The sequence below is a fragment of the Mus caroli genome, chromosome 19 (assembly GCF_900094665.2).
Source record: "Mus caroli chromosome 19, CAROLI_EIJ_v1.1, whole genome shotgun sequence".
NCBI classification, from domain to species: Eukaryota; Metazoa; Chordata; class Mammalia; order Rodentia; family Muridae; genus Mus; species Mus caroli.
The window spans coordinates 36,767,041-36,780,211 of record NC_034588.1 but is presented as its reverse complement, the minus strand read 5'-3'; the positions used below and the strand labels follow the sequence as shown (position 1 = coordinate 36,780,211).

The following is a 13,171-nucleotide window of genomic DNA, read 5'->3' as shown; positions in this document are numbered from 1 at the left end:
CCAGTCAGAATGGCTAAGATCAAAAATTCAGGTGACAGTAGATGCTGGTGAGGATGTGGAGAAAGAGGAACACTCCTCCTTGTTGGTGGGATTGCAAGCTTGTACAACCACCCTGGAAATAAGTCTGGCGGTTCCTCAGAAAATTGGACATAGTCCTACTGGAGGATCCCACAATACCTCTCCTGGGCATATATCCAGAAGATATTCCAATCGGTAAGAATGACACATGTTCCACTATGTTCATAGCAGCCTTATTTATAATAGCCAGAAGCTGGAGTTGTTCCATTTTTAAAACAGACATAAAACTAATATATGATGCTAATAAGTGGATTTTGAATGCACTGTAGTATTATTTAATGCATTTAGAAACACTACACCTACCAAGTAACTAGTTTTAAGATGCTGTCTCATTCTTCAAATAAACCACAGTAATTAACAGCTACTCCTCAACCTCCACTATATTATTAGTAACTGTTGGAGTGATTTCTTTCTTTATCGAGTTTCTTCTGTCTCTGAGACTGAGTAAACTGACATCCAAACGTGTTCTTCGGGTATGAGACTTTACTTTCTGTCTTCTTGCACTTGGATAAAATATTAGATGTTCCTGTACGTGTAGTCTGCTTCCATACTTCCTACTTCTGTTACAGAACACTTCATTTAGAGGATGAGGACCACAATGCAGATATTCATCATTCATGTATCTTTCTGTTATATCTACATCTAACTTGCCTAAGTAATTTATCTGGGAATATCTGTGTACATGATTTTTGACATCATGATTTCATTTTATGTGTGCATATATACAATAACTGAGGTTTCTAATTCAAATGGTAATTTCATATTTATCTTTGTAAATAACTGCTGTAACTTTCAAAAGACAATATATAATTTAGTAGATAAAAGATCCTTCATTTTTAAAAGTTTTATTTCTTGTGTGAGGCAGTTTGGTCTGCACATCACTCTGTGCATATCTAGACATCTAAGTTCTTTGGGTCTTTATACTAATCAGTGGGTCAACACTGCAACACTTTCATTTTTGTAATCTGTAGCAAGTTTCCACATTTGGGAAATAGCTTCCACAGTTTCATTTGAATCTTTGGATTATATTTCCCATTTTAACTTTATTACAGTGGGAAGTGATTAATTACATTACTTTGAGGAATATTTCTATTATTTGAAAACAATTCCATTTCAAATACTTGTTCATGAGAAAATTTCCACTTACTAATATAGTTTTTGTTTCTTAGTATCAGAAATGGTTTGAAGTGTGTACATCTTTCATATCTTTGATTATAAAATCTTAAGTCTTATTTCCACTATTATAAATGTGATTATATCTCTGAGTTCACTTTAGTTCACTAAATTCTATTGTAGTGTCATAACTAAATTTAATTTTTAACCTTGAAATTATGCTGACACAATTTACTAGTATTACGCTTTTATCCTCTTAAGATTTACATGGGATTTTTTTTATATATGCTTTGTATGACATTGACACAGTTAATTTTTCCTAATTTTTTATTAGATATTTTCTTCATTTCCATTTCAAATGCTATCCCGATAGTCCCTTATATCCTCCCCTCTCCCTGCTCCCCTACACACTCACTCCCACTTCTTGGCTTTGGCCACCCTTGCACTAGGACATATAAAGTTTGCAAGACCAAGGGGCCTCTCCTCATATATATTATCATATCATCTGCAAATAGTGATATTTTGACTTCTTCCTTTCCAATTTTTATTCCCTTGACTTCCTTTTATTGTCTAATTGCTCTGGCTAGGTAGGGAGAAAGTGGACAGCCTTGTCTAGTCTCTTGTTTTAGTGGGATTGCTTCATGTTTCTCTCCATTTAGTTTGATGTTAGCTACTGGTTTGCTGCAGATTGCTTTTATTATGTTTAGGTATGGGCCTTGAGTTCCTGATCTTTCCATGACTTTTATCACGAAAGGGTATTGGATTTTGTGAAATGCTTTCTCAGCATCTAATGAGATGATCATGTGGTTTTTGTCTTTGAATTTGTTTAGTCTTTGAATTTGTTTACATAGTGGATTAAGTTGATGGATTTCTGCATAGTAAACCATCCCTGCATCTCTGAGATGAAGCCTACTTGATCATGATAGATGATCATTTTGATGTGCTCTTGTATTCAATGATTTTATTGAGTATTTTTGCTTCGATGTTCATAAGGGAAATTGGTCTGAAGTTCTCTTTCTTTGTTGGATCTTGGTGTGGGTTAAGTATCAGAGTAATTGTGGCTTCATACAATGAATTGGGTAGAGTACTTTCTGTTTATATTTTGTGGAATAGTTTGAGGAGAATTGGGATTAGGTCTTCTTTAAAGGTCTGATAGAAGTCTATACTGAACCCATCTGGTCCTGGGCTTTTTTTTTTTTGGTTGGGAGACTATTAATGACTGCTTCTATTTCTTTAGGGGATATGGGACTGTTTAGATCATTAATCTGATCCTGATTTAACTTTGGTGCCTGATATCTGTCTAGGAAGTTGTCCATTTCATCCAGGTTTTCCAGTTTTGTTGAGTACAGCCTTTTGTAGTAGGATCTGATGACATTTTGGATTTCCTCAGGATCTGTTGTTATGTCTCCNTTTTCATTTCTGATTTGGTTAATTAGGATGTTGTCCCTGTGCCCTCTAGTGAGTCTGGCTAAGAGTTTATGTATCTTGTTGATTTTCTCCAAGAACCAGCTCCTGGTTCAGTAGGTTCTTTGAATAGTTCTTTTAGTTTCCACTTGGATGATTTGAGCCCTGAGTTTGATTATTTCCTGCCTTCTACTCCTCTTGGGTGAATTTGCTTCCTTTTTTTCTAGAGCTTTTAGATGTGCTGTCAACCTTCTATATTATGCTCTCTTAGTTTCTTTTTGTCAGCCCTCAGAGCTATGAGTTTTCCTTTTAGGATTACTTTCATCATGTCCTATAAGTTTCGGTATGCTGTGGCTTCACTTTGATTAAACTCTAAAACGTCTTTAATCTCTTTCTTTATTTCTTCCTTGACCAAGGTATCATTGAGTAGAGTGTACTTCAGCTTCCAAGTGAATGTTGGCTTTCTATTATTTATGCTGTTATTGAAGATCAACCTTAGTCCATGGTGATTTTATAGGAATAATGGAATAATTTCAATATTTTTGTATCTGTTGAGGCCTGTTTTGTGACCAATTATATGGTAGACTTTGAACAAGGTATCAGGAGGTGCTGAGAAGAAGATATATCCTTTTGTTTTAGGATAAAATGTTCTGTGTATATATGTTAAATCCATTTCTTTCATAACTTCTTAGTTTCAATGTGTCTCTGTTTAGTTTCTGTTTCCAGGATCTGTCCAATGATGAGAGCAGGGTGTTGAAATCTCCCACTATTATTGTGTGTGCTACAATAAATGCTTTGAACTTTACTAAAGTTTCTTTAATGAATGTGGCTGCCCTTGCATTTGAAGCATAGATATTCAGAATTGAGTGTTCATCTTGGAAGATTTTACCTTTGATGAGTATGAAGTGTCCCTCCCTGTCTTTTTTGATAACTTTGGGTTGGAAGTCAATTTTATCTGACATTAGAATGGCAACTCCAACTTGTTTCTTTGGACCATTTGCTTGGAAAATTGTTTTGCAGCCTTTCACTCTGAGATAGTGTCTGTCTTTGTCCCTGAGGTGGGATTCCTGTATTCAGCAAAATGTTGGGTCCTGTTTACGTAGCCAGCCTGTTAGTCTATGTCTTTTTATTGGGGAATTGAATCCTTTGATATTAAGAGATATTAAGGAAAAGTAATTATTGCTTCCTGTTATTTTTGTTGTTAGAGTTTGGATTCTCTTATTTTGGCTGTCTATTTTTAGGTTCGTTGAAGGATTATTTTCTTGCTTTTTCTAGGGCATAATTTCTGTTTTTGTATTGGAGTTTTTCCTTTATTATCCTTTGAAGGTCTAGATTCAAGGAAAGATATTGTCTGAATTTGGTTTTGTCATGGAATACCTTGGTTTATCCATCTATGGTAATTGAGAGTTTTGCTGGGTATAGTAACCTGGGGTGCTATTTGTGCTCTCTTAGAGTCTGTTTAACATCTTTCCAGGATCTTCTGGCTTTCATAGTCTCTGGTTAGAAGTCTGGTGTAATTCTAAGAGTTCTGCCTTTACATGTTACTTGATCTTTTTCCCTTACTGATTTTAATATTCTGTCTTTATTTAGTGCATTTGTTGTTCTGATTATTATATGNNGGGAGGAATTTCTTTTCTGGTTCAGTCTATTTGGAGTTCTGTAGGCTTCTTGTGTGTTCATGGACATCTCTTTCTTTAGGCATGGGAAGTTTTCTTCTATAATTTTGTTGAAGATAATTACTGACCCTTAAGTTGACAATCTTCATTCTCATATACTGCTATTATCCATAGGTTTGGTCTTCTCATTGTGTCCTGGATTTCCTGCATGTTTTGAGTTAGGATCTTTCTGAATTTTGCATATTTTTGTGTACATGTTTTCTATGGAATTTCCTGCACCTGATATCCATTCTTGTATTGCTGCTGCTCGAATCTATGTTTCCTGATTTATTTCCTAGGAATTCTATCTCTATAGTTGTCTCCCTTTGGGTTTTCTTTATTGTTTCTATTTCNTTTTTTTTTTTTTTTTTTTTTTTTTTTTTTTTTTTTTTTTTTTTTTTTTTAGATCTTTAATGGTGTTGTTCAATTCCATTACCTGTTTGGTTGTGTTTTTCTGTAATTCTTTAAGGGATTTTTGTGTTTCCTCTTTAAGGACTTCTACTTGTTTAGCTGTATTTTCCTGTAATTCTTTAAGGGCTTCTACCTGTTTAGCATTGTTCTCCTGCATTTCTTTAAGTGAGTTATCAATTCCTTTCTTAAAATCCTCTACCACCATCATGAGATATTATTTTAAATCTGAATCTTGCTGTTTGGGTTTGTTGGGGTATTCAGGACTCGCTGTGGTGGGTGTACTGGGTTCTGATGATGCCCAGTTGTCTTGGTTTCTGTTAGTAATATTCTTATGCTTGCATTTTGCCATCTGGTAATCTCTGGTGTTAGATGATCTAGCTGTCTCTGGCTGGAGCTTGTTCCTTCTGTGATTCTGTTAGCCTCTGTCAGCACTCCTGGGAGTTCAACTCTCGCCTAAGTCCCAGTGGTCATTGCACTCTCTGCAGGCAAGCTCTCCTCTTGCAGGGAAGGTGTCCAGAAGTGTAGAGCTCCAATCCATTTCCTAAGTCCTGGTGTCAGACCCTTCCCTGGAGGCCAACTCTCCTCTGGCAAGGAAGGTTCCCTGAGGTCTAGGTCTCAACTCTGCCTCCTGACTGAGGATGAAGGCCTGAAAGGACCCTGTCCAAGAAGCTCTGTTGCTTCTGCTGCCCATGTGCTCTCAAGTGATCCCAAGGTCCCAGGTGTGCTAGTGACCCTGAAGTGTGGAGAGTCCTCTGGGGACCTTGGACCCTCTGCCAGGTTTGCGCTAAAGATGGCATAGGGCTGGCCCCGACTGGAAAGAATCCCAGCCTCTGGTCTTGCATGGTTCCTTTGTCCCTGTTTCTGCTGGTACAACACCCTCCTGGATTCTTTGAAACTGATGTTGCTTTCCACTCACCAGTGATCAAGAGGACCTGGGTATGCTAGGGGCCCTTTGGAGTGGAGAGTTCTCTGGGGACCTTTGGGTGCCACAGTTAATTTTATTGAGATTAGGTGAAGCTAACATTTCTCTTTCCTTTTGGAGCTGTGACAAAAGGATGGACCATCTAGAGACTGCCATATCCGGGGATCCATCCCATAATCAACTTCCAAACGCTGACACCATTGCATATATTAGCAAGATTTTGCTGAAAGGACCCAGATATAGCTGTCTCTTGTGAGACTATTCCGGGGCCTAGCAAACACAGAAGTGGATGCTCACAGTCAGCTATTGGATGGATCACAGGGCCCCCAATGGAGGAGCTAGAGAAAGTACCCAAGGAGCTAAAGGGATCTGCAACCCTATAGGTGGAACAACATTATGAACTAACCAGTACCCCCGGAGCTCTTGTCTCTAGCTGCATATGTATCAAAAGATGGCCTAGTCGGCCATCACTGGAAAGAGAGGCCCATTGGTCATGCAAACTTTATATGCCTCAGTACAGGGGAATGCCAGGGCCAAAAAGTGGGAGTGTGTGGGTAGGGGAGTTGGGGGGGAGGGTATGGGGGACTTTTGGGATAGCATTGGAAATGTAAATGAGGAAAATACCTAATAAAAATATTTAAAAAAGAATATTTACTTCTGTGTCGAATGGAGTGTTCTGTATAGGTGTTTTAGGTTTAGATAATTTCTATTGTTCTAAAAGTCATTTATTTCCAATCAATTCATTCTTTCTAGATGCTATATATACAATTGAATATTAATTATGATGAATTTTATACTTTTATTGTAAAACAGTTCATTAGTCTTTGGAATGTCTGCTTCATGTTTATTGAAGGTCACTTACCCGATGAAGATGCATTTACAATTCTATTATTTTTTAATTTAGCAGAATCATAAGACCAACACTACATCTTTAATTTTTTCTTTTTTTTAAGATATTTTATTTACATTTCAAATATTCTCTCTTTCCTGGTTTCTTCTCTGAAAATCCCCTAACCCCTCCATCCTCCCCCTGCTCACCAATCTACCCACTCCTGCCTCTACACTCTGGCATTACCCTACACTGGGGCATAGAGCCTTCACAGAACCAAGGGCCTCGCATCCAATTGATGACTGACTAGGTCAACTTCTGCTACTTATGCAGCTAGAGCCATGAATCCTACAATGTGTACTCTTTGGTTGGTGGTTTAGTCCCTTGGAGCTTGGTGGGGGGGAGAGTACCAGTTAGTTCAAATTGTTGTTCCTCCTATGGGGCTGCAATCCCCTTCAGCTCCTTGGGTCCTTTCTCTAACTCCTTTATTAGAGATCTTGTGCTCAGTCCAATGGATGGCTGTAAGCATCCACTTCTGTATTGGTCAGGCACTGGCAGAGCCTCTCAGGAGAAAGCTATACCAGGCTCCTGTCAGCAAGTACTTCTTGGCACCCACAATAGTATCTGGGTTTGGTGTTTGTATATGGGATGGATACCCAGATGGGGCACTCTCTGGGTGCCCTTTCCTTCAGTCTCTGCTCCACACTTTGTCTCTGTAACTCCTTCTATGGGTATTTTATTCCCCCTTCTAAGAAGAAAACAAGTATCCACACTTTGGTCTTCCTTCTTCTTGAGTTTCATGTGTTTTATGAATTGTATCTTGGGTATTCCTAGCTTCTAAGCTAATAGCCACTTATCAGAGAGTGAGTATCATGTGTGTTCTTTTGTGATTGGGTTACCTTGCTTAGGATGATATCCTCCAGATCCATCCATTTGACTAAGAATTTCATAAATTCATTGTTTTTAAAAGCTAAGTAGTACTCCATTGTGTAAATGTACCACATTTTCTGTATCCATTCCTGTATTGAGGGACATCTGGGTTCTTTCCAGCTTGTGACTATTATAAATAAGGCTGCTATTAACATAGCGGAGCATGGGTCCTTATTACAAGTTGGAGCACTTTCTGAGTATATGCCCAGGAGTGGTATTGGTGGGTCCTCAGGTAGTAGTATGTTCAATTTTTAAAGGAACCTCCAAACTGATTTTCAGAGTGGTTGTACCAGCTTGCAATCCCACCAGCAATGGAGGAGTGTTTCTATTCCTCCACATTCTCCACAGCATCTACTGTCACCTGAATTTTGATCTTAGTTATTCTGACTGGTGTGAGGTGGAATCTCAGGGATGCCTTGATTTGCATTTCCCTGATGACTAAGGATGTTGAACATTCTTTAGGTGCTTCTCATCCATTCGATATTTCTCAGTTGAGAATTTTTTGTTTAGCTCTGTACACCATTTTTAATTGGGTTATTTTGTTATCTGGAGTCTAACTTCTTGAGTTCTTTGTATATATTGGATATTAGCCCTCTATCGGATGTAGGATTAGTAAAGATCTTTTCCCAATCTGTTGGTTGCAGTTTTGTCCTATTGCAGTGTCCTTTGCAATTTTATGAGGTCCCACTTGTCAATTCTTGATCTTAGAGCATGAGTTATTGGTGTTCTGTTCACAAAATTTTCTCCTGTGTTCATATGCTGAAGGCTGTTCCCCAATTTCTCCTCTATTTATTTCAGTGTCTCTGGTTTTATGTGGAGGTCCTTGATCCACTTAGACTTGAGATTTGTACAAGGAGATAAGAATGGATCAATTCACATTCTTCTACATGTTAACTGCCAGTTGAGCCAACATCGTTTGTTGAAAATGCTGTTTTTTGTTGTTCTTGTTGGATGGTTTTAGCTTCTTTGTCAAAGATCAAGTGACCTTATGTGTGTGGGTTCATTTCTGAGTCTTCAGTTCTATTCCATTAATCTACCTGTCTGTCACTGTATCAATACCATGCANTTTTTTTTTTTTTTTTTTTTTTTAAATCACGATTGCTTTGTAGTACAGCTTGAGGTCAGGATGATTCCACCAGAAGTTCTTTTATTGTTGAGAATAGTTTTCACTATCTTAGAATTTTTGTTATTCCAGTTGTATTTGCAAATTGCTCTTTTAACTCTGAAGAATTGAGTTGGAATTTCGATGGGGATTGCATTGAATCTGTGGATTGCTTTCAGCAAGGTAGCCATTTTTACTATATTAATCCTGCCAGTCCATGAGCATGGGCTTTATTTTGTTTTTTAAACTATTCTAATTAATTCTTTGAGAAGTCCACAACTGTTTTGCCTGTATTCACTTCTAACTCATCTATCATCTATTCAGTCCTGATCCACCTCCACATTCTCTGCCCAAATTCTTGTCCCACTTTATACTTTTATTTTATGCCACATGAATTTTTATTGTTGTTCTCATTTATTCTGGATGTGGGTCACTCAACTGGAAAGTGGTGTACCTATCAAAAGCTACAGTCATTAAAAAACAAAACAAAAACAAAAAACGAACTCTCCTACCTTTAGAAGTCACCAACTGACCCTCAGATCAGTGTTGTAGTTCACACACCCCTTCTCTCCCTCTTCAGATTGGGTTGTTCTTGAGCAGGTCTTGTGGAGGTAAGCACAGGTGCTATGAGTTCTTGAAGGCAGTGGTTCTCTTGTATACCAGAGACACAATAGTAGGAAATAGGGTTCAGGTGATGAAATGATCATGTGATTACTGTCCCTGAATCTATTTAAAGTATGAATTACATATGTTTCAGTTCCCTTGCATCTCTGAAATAAAAGTCACTTGATCATGGTGGATGAGCGCATTGAGGTGATCTTGAATTCAACTTGAAAATATTTTATTCTGAATTTTTGCAAATTTGTTAATCATAGAGATTAGCCTATAACTTTCTCTTTTTTCCTTTGTTCTTTCTCTGCTTTTGGTTATGAGAGCAATATTGGATTCCTACAAATGACATAAAAATTGTCCTTCCTTGTCATTTTTTGAAGTAACATGAGAAGTATTGATATTATCTTTTCTCTAAAGTTCTGGTAGAATTCTGCACTGAAACTGGCAGTAGGCTTTTTGTAGTTGAGGAAATTTTGTTTTCTGCTTCCATGTCATTGACTATTATACATCTGTTGACTTTATTCCTTTCATTTTGGTCTAACACTAGTAAGTCATTGCATCTAAAATTCATCATTTTTTTTATGTTTTCCAGTTTAATAGAATATACATTTTTAGAGTATATCTTTATGATTCTCTGTAGTTTTACACTGTCTGTTGTGATATCTCCTTTTCTTCTCTGATTTTCTTAATTTGGACTTCTATCTCTTACTTTTGGATATGTTAGCTAAAGGTTTGTTGATCTTGATCATTGTTTCCCTTTTAATTTAATTTTTGTTTTTTAGATTATATTTCATTACATTACTCGCAAACTCTTACTGTCACCAAAACCTCACATATATTCCCCTACACTCCCATGTAGATTCATGGTAATATTATTAAATAAACAACTCCTCTTTTAATTGATCCTTTGTATAGTTTTTGTTTCTTTGTCCACTATTATTTTATTAGTTTAAGACTTGATATTAATTATCTCTTGCCATCTACTTTTTGGAGGTGGCATTTGTTCTTGTTTTTCTAAGGCTTAGAGTGCCTCATTGAGTTATTAAAATATATCACTTAATTTTTATATAGACATTTACAGCTATATTCATTCCCCTTATTTAATATATTACTTCCTTTCCCATGATCCTTATGTCCTTGGTATTGATCGTCTCATGTTTTTATTTTTTAATGGTCATTGGTGCATATGTGTGTGTATGGGGGTGTGGTGTGGTGTGTATATGTATTGCATATATAAATGCAACCAGCTGAGTTTATTTATTATTGATTTATGTCTATATTTTAAGGCTGACCATTTAATATTGGATAATATTTAGTATGTTCAACTATGTGAAAGACTAAATTTCCCCATCTCTGCAGTTTTTAATTGCCTGGATCTCTTCATGTAGGGTTGAATTACCATGCCATCTTTCTCATCAATGTCATCATTCCCACTGATGTTATCACTGTTCAGATATTTCTCAGGGAGAACATTTTTGAGATGAGAGCTTCCCTCTCATATCTAGAATAAGCAGTCTTGCAGCAGATATCCTATTCCCCTGGCTCTTACAATCTTTCTTTATCTTCTTCCAAGATATGCCTAAGTTTTAAATATCAGAGTTATATTGTAAATGTTATAATTCAGGAGAGGGAAACCCAAGTCAGATGTTCTCTGCAATTTAAATAGGTGATTCTTTCTCCATTTGCTCCACAAAGAAGCTTTATTGATGACATGTGAAAGCTGCTCTAGTCTATTGGTACTAAGAAAATTATTTATAACACAGGTACGAATTTTACTAGTTTAAGAATTATTACTTCAATAGAAGAGTTGGATAGGTTTCCAGTAACAGCATGACTCCCATATTGTTGAGCAATCCTTAAATACATGTAGACAGATGTTTGTTACTGTTAAGATATAACTTCCACAATTGCACCATTTTGTATCCAAATGAATTCCAGAATATGTGCTGGCCTCCAGTTTTCTGCTCTTGCTGCAAATACAGAGTCCCCTTGGTTCCTCAAGCCATGGAGACAATAGAGATGAGAAGAGTGACCTCTAGCTCCTAATATAACCTAAGAGCCACAAATTGTGGTGTTACCATTGTCATAATTCTTGTGGGTACAGCCCACAGAGGCCTTGCTGAATCTGAGGTTGACAATTCTCCTTTAGGAGCTGAACAGGACTCAGAATTGTGTATACTGGTTCGTGATAATACGAATACAGTATGGGCACCAGCGTGGGTCCGATGCTAAGCACTGCAGGGGAAGGTCCAACTTGACTATTTCTGAGTTCCCTGAGAGACACACCCAGTTTGGACTGAGATTGGTATCTAGTTCCAGTTACAACCGAAGAATTTTTCTAAGGCTCTGCCTCCCCTCCCCAAAAGATACCAAGAGCCATGAGTGTGGGTTCTGACAGCACCCACGGGAGGAATGGAGTCAATGCTCCCCCAGCCATGGTTAATGCCCACTCACCCAAGGATGAGAAAATCATTTAATCACCTCAGTTAAGTGTGGCCTTATTAAATTTAATTCAAAGGGGGGAGATGTTGGAGACCATACCATGAGCAAGTAGGCCTTTCACAGTTTCCCACCCTAACAAGCCAAATGGCCTTGTGTTGAGGAGCTGCTCACCCCCTCCTCTCTATTCCCTTCCTGGCACCTGAGGCCATAAAAAGCTGAATTATAGTCTCCCCTTCCTTATCTCTTCCTGACTCCCAAGACTTCTAAGGACATGAGTTATGTGCTGAGGCCAGCTTGACACCCCGGACTGTTAAGGAGGAATCTACATTCCTGATATAGGACTAAATTTGCCTCACACCTGCAGTCAGAATTTGGCCTTCATGTCCCCAGATGCCTGCTTCTTTGTTCTTTGTTAATTCCCCCCCAACCCCTCCCTATTTCCCTTCGCTGTGTGCTTATAACCTGGCATTTTCAGTCTAATAAACTGAGACCTTGACAGGAACCCTCATTGGGCTCCTCTCTTCTTTGCCTTCCGCTCATTTCTCTTGCAGGTTTGCGGTTCCCCTCGTACCCACGAATAACTGGGTCCTGCTGGACAGGACAAATATGGAAATAAAATTACCATTTCAATGTACAGAAATAAAATTACTAGTTTTTAGTGTAAACCTTTATAAGTATTTGAGGATAATTTTGATGCAAGCCATGCTATATTCGTGGTTAGAAAATGATTTGGAGCTGCATTACAGAGATGAGTGGTTTTATATGGCAGATATCAATACAGAGAAAGTTGGTGATTTAATAAAGTTGGTTATACAATATTAAACACACAAGAAGCCACTTAGAGATTATAAAATTATGATCAATTTGATATTTTAAAATAATATTGACGTTTTATCTATTATCCCCTGTCAGAGCATTTAAAGCTCTAGCCTTGTTGATAATTCTGCAGCACATCATCTTCTCAAATTCATGAACTGCTTTTCTCCTAGTATCTCTGTGATCCCTTGATCCCTTGTCATGAGTGGTTATCACTCTTTCTTTGTGACCTATGTCTCTTCAGATCAGGTAGTTCTTTCATCCCTCCCTATTCCATAGACCATGTTGCTAGTTGATAACACATGCGATGGACCCAGGTCATATTCACTGTGTCAATATAATCTTGCTAGATATGCTTTCTTAACTCTTTATCACTATTTGATCTTTATGGTAAGTCTACAGAAATTTGAGTCCATGAATAACTTTTTAAAAAAGTTAGTAGCAAATTCTTCATAAAATGTTTGCCACAGCTCTAATACCAAATCTGTAATTTTCCACTTGCTCTTAATTTAAGTTTCCTCACAAATAAAAAGAAATCTAGTTAGGAGTACTCTATCAAGAATCTATTGAACTTAGGAACAAAGAAACTTCTTGTAACTCTGTGTTGAAATAGTATATTAGGGATAAAGCATTAGAGTCAAGTGTCTGCCAATGTTTTTATTATGTTTATCATATGAACTATTTAAACAGATTTTAAAACAGGTTTTTTTTTTGATTTTTATTACATATTTTCCTCAATTACATTTCCAATGCTATCCCAAAAGTCCCCTATAGCGCCCCCCACTTCCCTACCCACCCATTCCCATTCTTTTGGCCCTGGCATTCCCCTATATTGGGGCATATAAAGTTTGCAAGTC

General features: G+C 37.5%; 2 protein-coding genes across 3 annotated transcripts in view; one reads left to right on the top strand and one right to left on the bottom strand.

Moving 5' to 3' along the window:
- The window catches only part of LOC110286013 (cytochrome P450 2C37), a 115,324-nt gene that overhangs the window by 55,845 nt on the left and 46,308 nt on the right, over positions 1–13,171 (bottom strand). The gene's annotated exons all lie outside the window — the stretch shown is intronic.
- The window catches only part of LOC110286014 (cytochrome P450 2C54), a 29,817-nt gene that overhangs the window by 6,066 nt on the left and 10,580 nt on the right, over positions 1–13,171 (top strand). The window lies entirely within an intron of this gene.